The following is a 13,577-nucleotide window of genomic DNA, read 5'->3' on the forward strand; positions in this document are numbered from 1 at the left end:
AATCTATACATAAGTTTTCTCAAGACAGCCATCAAAGTGCTGACTCGGGCAGATACAAACAGTTCACTGGCACTGGACCATCTGGGTTTATTTAACAAAAGTCTAAGTGCATCATTGTAAGCCACCTTCAATTTTTGAAGACTGGCTTTTTTAAAATTGCACCACAAATGTGCAGTATACAGTGATGTACAATATGATCTAAACAAGTTCAACTTCACTTCATCCGAACAGAATCCAAATTTACGGACAAGAATATTTGCCTGAGCGTATAACATTCGAACCTGACGGTAAATGTCCTCATCATCAGACAGACAATCTGTCAACATATGACCAAGATATTTCACTTCAGTTGAGACTTTCAATAAAGACCCAGACAGTTTGAAATTTGGAAATTTGAAAGTCTATTTTTGTCCTCCTTAGTGCGACAGATCAAGATGGTGCTTTTTGAAAGATTGAACTTAACATCATGTAACTCACCATATGCTGAGCAGACATTAAGCAGCTCCTGAAGACCAGCTGAACTTGGGCTAAAAACCACTAGGTCATCAGCATACATCAAATGATTAATAATAGTATCACCAACCATGCAGCCGGTTCTACACAGGTTTAGCTGCTTAGAAAGATCATTCATATAAAAGTTAAACAAAATAGGAGATAAAATGCTTCCTTGTCTGACTCCATTGTTGACATGAAAGGATGCAGACATACAGTTGTCCCATGTCACTTGCATAGTTTGATTAGCATACCAGTAGGACAGACATCTTACTATATACTTAGGTACACCAACTTGGCACAATTTTAAAAATAGTTTTCTATGATTAACACGATCAAAAGCCTTAGTGGCGTCTAAAAAACACAGAAAAACTGTAGAATTTTTGCTGTTATAATTTATCAGTAATTCTTTGAGTCCATATATACACATATCAGTGCCATGTTTGGGCTTGAACCCAAATTGATTTTCAGTAGACATTACTATCTTAGCAAATTTTGGCAGAAGAATAAGTTCAAAGACTTTAGACAGTGTATTAGCTAGGGCTATAGGTATGTAATTATCAGAGCTGCCAATTTTACCAGCTTTGTTTTTAATCACGGGAAGTAAAAGAACCTTCATCAAGGATTCAGGAATAAAACCATGCATAATAAAACCAGTAAAACACAAGGCACGCAGAGGGACAACCCTTGAACTGGCAAATTTGAGATGTTCAGCTGATATAAGATTCATTCCTATAGATTTATTTACAGACAGTTGCTTGATAGACCTTGTGTGTTTTGATAGTTTCTACAGCGCTAACTTTGTCAACCTGGAAGGGTTCACTCTGTACACAGGTGAATAACTTGCTGTAGTGATGTTGCCAAAAATATACAATCATATTCGCCCCAGAAACACCATCAATAGTGTAAGGGAGAGGGGATTTATTGTTATTGATATAAATAAAAAATATTGGTGACGTTTTTGCTGTGGTTTGAGTTTAAATCAGTGAAATAAAACTTACAAACAAGAAACATATCAGTAGTTTTAAAACAGTGCAGAATAAATAGTGTCATTTGGTGAAATTTTTGTTTTTCTCATTGTTTGGAAAAAGTGGTAGAACATTGATTAACATCCGTCCAGAAAGATGGTTCCCAGGAGCTATAAACAGAATCAGCTGTTGCTTTGGGATTTTCAGTATCAGTTTTAACCACTAGAGGGGAGTGTTGGAATAGGAATGGGCCGTTCCTGTCAAGATGGCTGTCAGATATGTGCATGTAACCTGCTGCATTTACTGATGTATGTTGGATGAATAATGTTGATGAAAGAGCATTTGGTCTTTAATGAGGACTTGTTTTAATATCAGCCACTGTTACATCAACCCTGCAGCTTTTCTGCAGTAAAAGTGTTCACATATCGGGAAGCAGACACATCAGCCAAGTTAACTGTTTATTATTCAAAGCTTAGCAGAAAGTCTCTGTAAAATGCCTGTAATTGATTATTAATAATTACCAGAACTTCTCTGTGGTGATGGGCAGAGCCTGTATTTTCTACAGGCATGTATCATGTAAAAAGTACTTCATCCTCTTATCAAAGGAGTTTTACTATTTCTTTCCATTAAAAGACAATTTATTTTTGAAACATGCTTTTCTGTTAGACTAAATCTAAAAAATTATCTTGGGTAAAGACTGGTTTCAGTGTTAATCTGTAGAGTTGATTTAAGGTCAGGGTTTTGGCTCACAGTCATAGTTTGGCAAAGTTAAGAAGGGAACATCAGTGTGTGGGTGTGCTGGACCTGCTGGACCGGTTTCTGGTGTTTTCGTTTTATTCTTCACGTTTCCAGAGAACTCACTGTGTGAATCAAACCAGAAACTGACCTGAGGGGAAAATGTGGTTTATAGAACGGTAATAAAGGAGAGTCATCAAACTGATCTTGTTCTCCTAAACCTCTCTTCACTCTCCTCAGTATTTAGCTTCTTGGTTTCTATTGATCAGTGCTGGTTTCTTCCATTTTGCTCATCCCAGTTCAAGGTCCAGTTTGTTTTAATTATTATATCATTAATGGATATATATTAATATAACATTAATTATTTTCCTCTAATTTACATCTGCCTACAAACTTCACTTTAAAACATGTTCATCCTCTGTTCTGTTAATAGACTGGATCCATTATTAATTTCAGTTTGTTTTTTGTTTTTTTTGTTTTTTTTAGGGAGATGAGCGGCTGAGATCTCGCGAGAGCTGTGCGTAAGTATAATGGAGGCGTTCATGTAATTCAAATCAAACAAGCTAAGGTAAGAACGAACCAATAACTAAAAATAATACAAAGTTAAAGCCCAAACATTTACAACTGTCTTATTTTCTACGAGGGAACAAACTGGACGAAGAGACCGTGACGAGCCTGGAGTGCTACCTGGACGAGTGTTTTGATAGCATCGTGATGGGGAAGGCCCAGAAGCCTACAGCTGCTAGCACACCGTCACTTAAGCGCACTCGTTCTAATTCCACCAGTGCTTCTTCTTCCACTTTATCCCCAGACAGGAACTTCAGCGACATCTTGGAATCCATCGACAAGAAGCTTACCAGCCTTGATGCGCGTCTCGCCTTGGTAGAGGTTCTACACAAGGAGTTTCAGTCCCTCAGGGAGTCGGTGGAGTTTAGCCAAGCCCAGCTAACAGCTATGGCCGCCGAGAACGACGCGCTGAGGGGGAAGGTTACGGAGCTGACCGAAGGGATTATCCAGCTTTCCGGCGAAAATAAGAAAATGAAGGAATCCATTCTGGACATACAGTCGCGAAGTATGAGAGATAATCTCGTCTTTGCAGGCATTCAGGAGCAGCAGGCAGAGATACCAGAAGAAACGGTCCGGAACTTTCTCCAGCAGAAGCTAAAAATCCCGGCGGATCAGGTAAAAAACATCACTTTTCATCGAGTCCACCGGCTCGGAGGTAAGAAACCCGACAAAACCCGTCCTCGCCCGATCATAGCTAAATTTGAGCATTATAAACAAAAAGAATTCGTTAGAAGTTGCGGCAGGGAACTGAGAGGGACAGACTTTAGTGTTAATGATCAGTTTCCTAAGGAAATCCTAGATCGCAGGCGAGTGCTGTTCCCAATCAGGAAGAAATACATGATGGACGGCGTTAAAGCCACCATATCGGTTGACAGACTTTATATTAATGGACAGTTGTTCAGGGATCAGAAGATCACCCCTTGGCTTTATTAGTTACACCACAGGTGGACTTAAAGCATGTTTCAATGATTTAAAATAAATAAATAAAATAAATAAATAAATAAGACGCACAGATCGGTACACGGTGATAAATTAAATACACGCACAGCTAAAGAGTACGTTGGTATGGTTGGTGTTCACGGTTGGGTACAGAAGGCACGGGCTATGGTTTATCCCTTTACACACTCTCTTACTCTTTGCACTTTTTTATTTTTTTGTGTATTTCTATCTTATCTGTCTGCTTCTTTCCTGAACATCAGTCAATCACAAGCACATCATATGATGCTACCTGGGTCTATGTATGACTATTTTCTCAAGGGCATGCACCTTCTAACTTCTCACTCACATCTATGGCGAATGTAAAGTTTGTGACATGGAATGTGCATGGGGCTGGCACCAGAGAGAAAAAAATGAAGATCATTAACCAGCTTACTAGATTAAAGGCAGATGTTGTATTATTGCAAGAAACCCACAAATCAGCTACAAATGCAAGTGAGCTTAATTCACCTGAGTTCCCTAATGTGTTTGCGGCCTGCTATAACTCTAGACAGAGAGGTGTAGCAATCTTAATCCACAAAAGCGTTAGTTTTAAAATATTAGATAAAACTATAGATCCTGAAGGTAGATACATAATAATTAAAATAGCTATCCATAACCAGAAGCTATGTATTGTCAGTATATATGGTCCAAATGTTGATGACCCCTCTTTTTTCCACCAATTCTTCTTTGCACTTTCAAAACACGGGGATTGTTCACTAATTATAGGAGGTGACTTCAACTTTGGTTTAAATAACGATATAGACAGGTTGAATAAAACAGGGACTCAGCGTAGTTGGCAGTCAGTAAATGTAGTCAAACAATACATGAGTGATTTTGGTCTTTGCAATGCATGGCGTTCTCTTCATCCTATTAGTAAAGAATACACTTTTTTCTCAAATGTTGACCATTCGTACTCTCGTCTGGACTACTTTCTTATAAGTAGCTCACTGTTGTCGGTCGTTTCAGAGACGGTAATTCATCCTATTGCTATCAGTGATCACGCTCCTGTTACTCTCACCTTAATTAATAAAAAAATAACCACACAAAACAAAAGCTGGAGATTTAATACATCACTGCTTAAAGATGAAGAATTTATAAAATTCATTAAAGAACAGTGGGCATCATACTTAGAATACAATGATCAACCAGGTACATCGGCATCGATATTGTGGGAAGCTGGGAAAGCAGTGATGAGAGGTAAAATAATTTCTTTCTCATCTCATAAAAAGAAAAAAGAAAACAAAAAGATTCAGGAATTAGAAGAAAAACTTAAGTTACTAGATTTATCTCAAGAAGAAGGGAAGTTAGGTAAAATCCGTGAAGTAAAATTAGAACTAAACCACTATATTGAAAAGCAAAATAGATTTCTAATACAAAGGCTCCGAATAGAAAATTTTGAACATGGCAATAAGTCAGGAAGCTTTCTAGCTAATCAGCTTAAAATAAATAAGGAGAAAACTACTATATTTGCAGTTACAGATTCAACTGGTAATACAGTAAGTGAACCAGAGTGTATAAATAATACCTTCCGCGATTTCTACAAATCTTTATACACACCACAGATAAATCCATCAGAGAAGGATATTAAGCAATTTCTGGATAAAATTACACTTCCTAAATTATCAGATAACCAAAGAATGACACTGGATTCCCCGCTGACAACAGCTGAAACCCAGGAAGCTCTTAAAAGCATGCCTAATAAAAAGGCTCCAGGTCCAGATGGATTCCCCACTGAGTTTTATAAAGAGTTCTGGAATATTCTAGCCCCAACGTTCCACAGAATGTTGCAGGAAATACAGGAAAAAGGTAGATTTCCAGCTAATATGAACTCTGCCACCATCAGCCTTCTGCTCAAGCCAGACAAAGATCCTGTGTTGCCAACTAGTTATCGTCCCATATCCTTAATTAATGTGGATATTAAGATAATCTGTAAAGCTTTAGCAAAAAGATTAGACAAAGTAACTCCTCTCATAATACATCCAGATCAAACTGGTTTCATCAGAGGAAGGCAGTCATCCACAAATACACGCCGATTACTTAATTTAATTGATTATTCCTACAGTAAAAACATTAAAACCAATATATTGTCTTTAGACGCAGAAAAAGCATTTGATAGAGTAAATTGGAAATTTTTATTCGCTACTCTTCATAAATTCGGTTTTGGCGATTTATTCATAAACTGGTTAAAAATTCTATACAATTCTCCAACAGCCTGTGTCAGGACAAATAATCAAATATCTTCCAGTTTTTGTCTACAGAGGGGCACCAGGCAAGGATGCCCTCTTTCTCCATCACTTTTTGCCATCTTTATAGAACCTCTAGCAGCAACAATCAGACAAACAAAAGCTGTAAAAGGTATAAAATGCATGAAAATAGAGCACAAGATTAGTCTGTACGCGGATGATGTATTACTTTATCTCCAGCATTCAAATAATTCTCTTTTACAAGTAATTAGAATACTAGAATCTTTCTCCAAAGTATCAGATTACTCGTTAAACTGGTCTAAATCTACGGTACTGTCAATTAATTGCTCTCTCGAAAACTCCCTAAATTTACAAATGCAATCAGGAAATATTAAATATTTAGGTATTACTGTGTCGAATAAATTAACAGATTTACTTAAACTTAACCATGCCCCACTTTTAAACAGGATAGAAGAGGACCTTGAAAGATGGAAATCGCTTCCAATCACACTTATGGGTAGGGTAGCTTCAATAAAAATGATGGTCCTACCTAGAATTAATTATTTATTTTCAATGGTCCCCAATAAACCATCATCTGACTGGTTTAAATCTCTAGACTCTGCCATTTCTAGATTTCTTTGGAAAGATAAACCCCCACGTATTAGCTTAAAGACAATACAGAAGACTAAAGACAGGGGAGGATTAGATCTGCCTAACTTCCATAACTATTACTTAGCAAATAGGCTACAATACATCTCTAAATGGATAAAAAATAGTCTTTTAGATGAGCCTTGGTTAGATATAGAACAGGAAATGTGCAATAATATCATGATTTCAGATCTGCCGTTTATAAGCTCAAATATAAAACGGCATACATGCTTCAAATATATCAACATTAGTTCTACTCTGACAGCATGGTGGGAGTTCCTCAAAATGACAAAGTCATCCCTTATCCCATGCAGTCGTACACCTATCTGGAATAACCCTGATATCCTATAAAATGATAAACTTTACATACTGGAAGAATAAAGGTATTAAATATCTGGAACATCTACTTGACGGAACCGAGTTCATCAATTTTGCTAAACTAAATATGCAATATGGCATTAGTAAAAATAAATTCTTGGAATATGAACAACTTAAATCTATAATTAAAAATAAATATAAGCATATTAATGGTGGTTTACAAGTCCCAACTAATATAATAGAGTTCTTAGATTTAACCCCCCCCCAAACTACTGTCTAAATCATACAGGACACTGACTAAAATAGATGATTCGATATCTCTTCCTATAATGAAGTGGGAAAAAGATTTATCAGGCACCTTTGAACAAAATTTCTGGGCTCAGACATGTCTAAGAACTTTCAAATTGACTAGAAACACCAACTTACAACTAATACAATACAAAATCCTTCACAGAGTACATTACACAGGACAAAGATTATTCAAGATGGGTCTGGCACAGTCTAATATCTGCCCACACTGCATAGGCAATCATCCTGATAATTATTTTCATGCGTTATGGTTATGCACACCAGTCCAGAGGTTCTGGACACAGATATGTAAGGACTTATCAAGGTGCTTGAGCTGTAAGATTACACCATCCCCATCAGTTTGCCTGCTCGGTAATTTTGAGGAAAGTCCTCTGAAAAAAGAAATAGTTTACATGGTTTTTACTTTCTCCCAAGAAAACTATCCTCATGAATTGGAAAAGTAAACAAAATCTCAGTATCAATCAGTATAGAGATCTTTTGTTGGATCATATTAATCTAGAGACAGCATCTGCTTCCACATCTGATTGGTCTTTTTGGGCTCCTCTGATCAACACCATCACTTAGTGGAATAGGGGGCGGTGGGTTGCTTCCTGCAGGGCGCAGTGGCTGGATGGAGGGGTTCCTGGGGCCCTGGGGGCACTTGGAGTAGGGCGCCTGGTGGATCCGGCTCCGGGGTCTGTTGCCCCCATCTGGGAGGAGTTTGGGAGGCCTACGGGTGGCCTACAGCAGCCGCTTGCGGCGCTCTTTGGGAGCTGCGTGTTGACGGACGTGGGTTACTGACCTGGTAGCTGTGCTGCCGCTGGGTGGGGCCGGGGTGGGTCTGGGGTCCCTGGGGCGCGCCGCCCTCGGGCGCGGGCCCCGGCGGGGCCTCGGGGGTTCCGGTTCCGGGGGGTGTGCCGCTTTTGGTGTGGGCCGGCGCGCGCCCGGGTGTCCGCCCCTGCACGGGGCCTCTGGTGCGCTGGGGGGCCTCGGGGCCCGTTGAGCTGGTAGGGGGGCATGGTCATTAACACCTCTGGGCAGATGCTCTTCTCCTTTATTGGAAAGGCACTCTGCCAGTGGGGGGAGGGGGAAAGGAGGGGGAGTAGGGATCTACCCAGCCTGGATGTCTACTGTCGAATGTATGGTGAGTTGTTTGAACGTTAATGTTGGGGAGGGATTAAATCCACGGGTGGGGGGGGGGGGGGTTGGGGGGGGTTGACGTTCTGGTGGGCTTGTGTCCGGCCCCCTGTCCCGGTCCTGGTCCGTGTCGTCTTCCGGTGCGGGTTTCACCTGGGGGGTGGGGTTGGGGTGGCTCGTGCGGGCCGGCTGGCCAGGGTCCCCCCCTCTCTTATTATTATTATTATTATTATTATTATTATTATTATTTATTTATTTATTTATGTATTTATTTATTTATTAATTTATTTATTTAGTTTAAGTAGGCTTGGTGGGTGGGCTGGGGGGGGCTTAGGTGTTGGTCCTGGTGGGTGGTTGGCTGGCGGGCCCTGCGGCCTCTCCCTGGCCCCCGGGCTACGGTGGTGCCGCTGGCGAGGCCCCCTTCTCTAGGTGGGGCTTTCGGGGAGCGGGGGTGCCTATTGGAGTCAGTAGGGGAGCTGGCTCCCTGGGTTGGCTTCCCAGTCATTTGCTCCCCATCCCCGGACTCCTCCCTCTGCCTGCTCCATCACGCCGCCACACATGTAGGTCATGAGGGAGGGGGCGTTACTGGAGGTTGCCACTTTCTGGTGACGCCCCTCTCCCCAATTTTATTTTGCATCTTAGACACTTTCACTTCAAACATTTTTCACATCACACACTCATATAGGCCATGGTAGGGGGGGGGTGGGGGGAAGACGTCTGGGAGGGGGCTTATGTTGTGTGGGCCTCACCTCGGACGGCTCCCTTCACCTCCTCTCCCACTTAGACATTGAGGGTTCTGGGCAGTCACACGGAAGGGGTGCGCTGGCAACAGCTACCTTCCGAAAGGGGGGTGGGCTGTGCCGTGCATCCCCTTCGGCGCTCCCAGTTTTTAAACGCACTTGAGAACAACATGCAACAACACAACATTTGAGCAGGCGTAGGGAGGGTCGGGGTCTTCTGCACACCCCCGTTCTCCGATGGAGGCAAGGAGTCTGGGGCCTGGAGGAGGTGCGGGCCACTGTGTCCGGGGTCTTGGCGGGGGGCTGCGGTGTGCAGTCAGCGGCCTACCAGGTCTGGGGCTGATGCCTCCGCTCCCCCCAGGGGACGGGGGGCAGGGATGGCAAGGGTAAGGTGGGGGGAGGGAGTGGGTTTATTAGGTATTTAGGGGGAGGGGGGGGCTCTGGCCGGGTGGCTCGTGCGGGTCGTGTTGGCCCGCCCTCTTGGGGGGGCCCGGTCCGGGGGGCGTCTGGTCGGGGGCCGGGGCCGGGGGTCGGGCACAAGCAGTCGTATAGTCGATTTGGGGTGACCCCCCCCCCCCCTTTGGTCAGTGTTGGATGTGAGTGTTATGTAGGAATGTGTGTACAGCGTCTTTTTTTTTTTTTTTTTTTTTTTTTTTTTTTTTTTTTTTTCAGTGTGTGGCGAGTGGGGCACAAGGGAGGTGGGGTGAATGAGTTTTTTTTTTTTTTTTTTTTTTTTTTTCTTCAGGTATGGGTGTGGTCCGCTCCCTCTCCCAAGAACATCTCAAGTCTCCGATAGGTGCGGAGCCCATCCCCCCACGTCCTGCCCTCCTCCACTTCGTTGGCGGGCGCCTTGGCCCCCTGGCGCATTAGTTGGCTTCGGGTTTGGGGCGGGTTCCCGGGCGTGCGCCGGCCCGCTCCTGGCGGCCTCTTCGCGGGGCCTGGCCCCCCGGGGGGCGGCCGGGGCCCTCGTCGCGGGGGCGGGGCGCCCCTGGGGCCTCTGGCCCTCAGGGCCCATTGCCGGGACCACTTCAGCGGGGCTGGCTGCCGGCGGAGCCCACGGGCTCGTCTCCGCGGCTCTTGAGGGCGTCGGCATTGCGGTGGCTGGGGGATTTCCTCGGGGTCGTCTCTGCTCCTTCCTTGGGGGGGGGGGTTGCAGATATCCTGTGTCGGCCCCTCCTGGGCGACCTGCTTTAGGGACCCCTTTGGGAGTCCGGGGCTACGGGTCCCCTGACGCCTGCCTCTGTGCTCGGGGAAGGTGGGTCTTTGGTTCTCCACAATCACTATCAAGCTATTTCTGGATAATCTTCACCTAAACTAGTGCACTTTCACATCTCCCACTGGTGCTGGGTCCCAGGTATTAAGTGTTCACTTATATACAGTAATCTTATAATTTATTTATTTATTTATTTATGTTGTGTCACTTTCTTTTTTCAAATATCACATTACACATGTCAGCTTACATAATAATATATATGATTTAGCAATGGCATCTAGGTTTTATTCGAGTGTATCTGTTGCTTTATGTCTGTTGGTTGTGCTGTTCTTTTTGTGTCTCTTTCCAGGTGATGGAGCAGACATAGGACATTTTATCATTCTCTTCCTTTTATCTCCTCTTTCTTTCACCTCTACTCTTTTTTTTTTTTTCTTTTCTTTCACTTTTTGTTCTTCCTTTACTCTCCCATTGTCATGTCCATATAATTTGAAATTCTCCTTGCAGGAATTATAATAAAGCTATTTACAAGCATAAATCAAGTGGAGCACTATGGCGAAAGCTGTTTGCTCCACTTGTAAAAGCAAAATCTGTCGAGCTCCATCTGGCATTGAGATATCAATTCCTATTGCCATAGTGCTAGACAGGACACTGGGAAAAAAATAAAAATAAAATTAATTTCAGTTTTAAATAAGTTGACTCTGTATTTGTTGGATAATACACTAATTCATTAAGCTATCAAGTGCATCATTTATAATTATTTTTACATTTTGTAGACTCTGCTTTTTTTGCCTGTGCTCCACAGACCCCACTGTGGACTACAGGGAACCAGTAAACCCAGCAGTGATTTCAGGACATGCTATCCTTAAAGGACCAAAATAAATGTCTTTGCAAATATCTGCATCCTTCACCCCATGAAGGAATAAACGTATATCTGGATATCAGAAGCTGGAAGAATGACGCACTTGAAGTATAAATTTAGTTTCATCCAGTTCAGATCAGTCTGTCTTTAGAGCAACAACATCTGTGTTCACAAAGATTTTCACCAGTTGATCTCTCCATGATTTAATCTGTCCTACCTGTCCAGGCTTGGTTGGATCACATTCCTCCAGCTGCTCTGATCAAACCCAGAACAATGAAAACCAGTTTTACTTTGGGACGTTAGATTAATAGCAGAGGGAAATGTTAGTTAGCTTTCAGTTTGTCCAGAGAAACAGTTTCAGTGAGTTGTGAGGAAATCTTTTTGTAAGGATTTGATGATTGTAAATCTAGGAAGATGGAGCTGTTTGCTGTGTTTGTGTTCCTCCTCTACGGTAAGATCTTCTTCCTCTCTACAAGCTTAATTTTATTCTGGTTATCTTAACTTTTCTCCTCCTTTGCTAAGGTAATGACCAGATACATTTACTTTAAAATATAGAAACTAGTCTTCAGATTCTTTTCAGTTTATCGTCAATAAAGTAATTCTTAAAATCAGCTTAAATAAAATATGGCAAATAAAGATTGATAGTAACTTTGTGCTTGGTTATGCAGACATGTTTGTGGCGTCTTTGTAGCTTTATACCCTGCAGAAGTCTAACAGTAAATGGTGTCAAAGTAAAATTCAGCCCTCTGCATTATGGGACAAGTACTGGCACAGCTAATTGTCATTAGATTTTGTCCAGACTAATTCCTAATCGACTGAAAGTTCTCATTTTCAGCTGATTGGAGTTTTCAGTGGAAACAGAAAACTCCAATGCTGCTGCTTTACTGGATCATTGTGTTTCTTTTTCTCTTTTTGCTGTTTTTCACCTTCCTCTAAATAGCAGGTCTAGTTCTGGTTTGGTGTTTAAAAACATCAAATACATCATCATCAATTAGTTATAAATTTAATTGGTTCCTTGTTTGTAGACTGTTCATATTGTGGTTGTGCTTAAAGAGATCAGATTTCAAGGTCAACAGAAAACCAAGCAGTGAGTTCACAGCATGCCACCCTTGTTTTTTAAAGGCCACAGTAAATATATTTGCAAATATCTGCATCCTTTATTCTATATAAGAAGAACCTATATAGAACCCAGGATCTTCTTCCTGCAAGACAACAGCAAAACCCACTGTGCCACTGTGCAGCCAGCCTTGCCTTTTTTTGTCCAAAACATACAGGCTACTAAATAATGCTAAATGTGACAACAGCACTCCCTACTGTTTGGTCTGTACCTGCAGTCAGTAGTATGATGAATACGTATTAATAAACTCCTAATAAGGTACAAAACATAATGTAACTGAACTTTGTCTTTAAAGGTATATAACCATATCATATGCTTTAAAAAAGACCAAAAACCATTTGATCATGATGAAATAAGGTTATTATACAACAGGCCTCCATCCTGATCATGGTTTGATGGTCCTTTTTGTGGATAAAAACACCCCCTGTGCAAAACTATCATAATACCAGTTTGCTTAATTAATAAATTAAAATTTAATTATGTTTGACCAAGCCTGACCTTCTGAAGTCCCTTGCAGTAAAGCTTGTTGTGATCAAAGACCGACCGTTAATAAATAAAACCATCTAACAACAACTCTAAGAGCCTCATATCATAACATTTACTCAAGTCAGTCAACTCTATGGTCACATTTGAGCAATCGGCAGGTTTCAAGTAGGGAGTCATACTGTACTCCCAGTGAGTTTCCAGTCTTTCCCCTCTTGGAATCATATATTTTTTGCGTTTTTTTTTCTCCACTGGATCTTGGACCTTTATTTGTTGTTTTGTCCGGAGATGCTATTAGCCGTTAGCCACTACCTTGTTTTAACCTCTGCTGCACACATGCAGTACGTACTTCTGTTAAAATTGTAAAAAAAAAAAAAAAAAAAAAAAAAACCGAACAGCTTTATTTACCAACAAACTGAGCAAAAACACCAAAGTAACAACTAATATGCCAGCAGGACGTGCTAATCTTTCTCAAAAACTTTGTATGCAACTAGAGTGAGCTACTGCCGTTTAAATAAGTAAAAAAGTTAAATAGCATGCCTATGTACCTTTATTATCTAATATTATGTTTGCCATATGAGCTTCATGGTTAGTTCAATGTGGTTTATTTTTCCCAGAGAGTAAACATGCGGTGTCTGCAGACATTGAGCATTTTTGTTTCATCCTTTGCTTTAGGTTAAAACCATTTATATTGTTTTTGTGGCTACGTTGCCATGTTGCTTTAATGCATTAAAACAGAAAACAATAAAAAGTAAAATTTTTGACTAATTTTGTTGGGAAGGGGCGGGGCTGAAATTTCTTCTTTCTTCAAAGGAGGGCGCAACAGGAAACATTTGAGAACCACTGATCTA

Source organism: Fundulus heteroclitus, unplaced genomic scaffold (assembly GCF_011125445.2).
Source record: "Fundulus heteroclitus isolate FHET01 unplaced genomic scaffold, MU-UCD_Fhet_4.1 scaffold_120, whole genome shotgun sequence".
NCBI lineage: Eukaryota > Metazoa > Chordata > Actinopteri > Cyprinodontiformes > Fundulidae > Fundulus > Fundulus heteroclitus.